Here is a 295-nt window from a genome sequence, read left to right on the forward strand (position 1 = left end):
CTTCCGAAAAGATAAATTCTTCTTTTGTATGCTGATCAATTTGGTATAGATTTTTAATGTTATGGTAGGCTTGGTTGATCTATCATGTGCAAGTGCAAGTGAAAACTCTCGGTTTCTGCTTCACTTTATGCCCAACGTTTCGCTAACGTTCTTAGCTTCATCAGGGGCGGAAATCTTTATTGAAAAAACAACAAAAACATTTTTACAATTATAAAACATTAGACAAAAACAAACATATTTTATATGACAATCACATTTGTTGTGAGGAGTTGAAATTTATATCTATAGTGTGTAT

The sequence above is a fragment of the Rhagoletis pomonella genome, unplaced genomic scaffold, assembly GCF_013731165.1.
Source record: "Rhagoletis pomonella isolate Grant_MI unplaced genomic scaffold, Rhpom_1.0 Rhpom_scaffold_17848, whole genome shotgun sequence".
NCBI classification, from domain to species: domain Eukaryota; kingdom Metazoa; phylum Arthropoda; class Insecta; order Diptera; family Tephritidae; genus Rhagoletis; species Rhagoletis pomonella.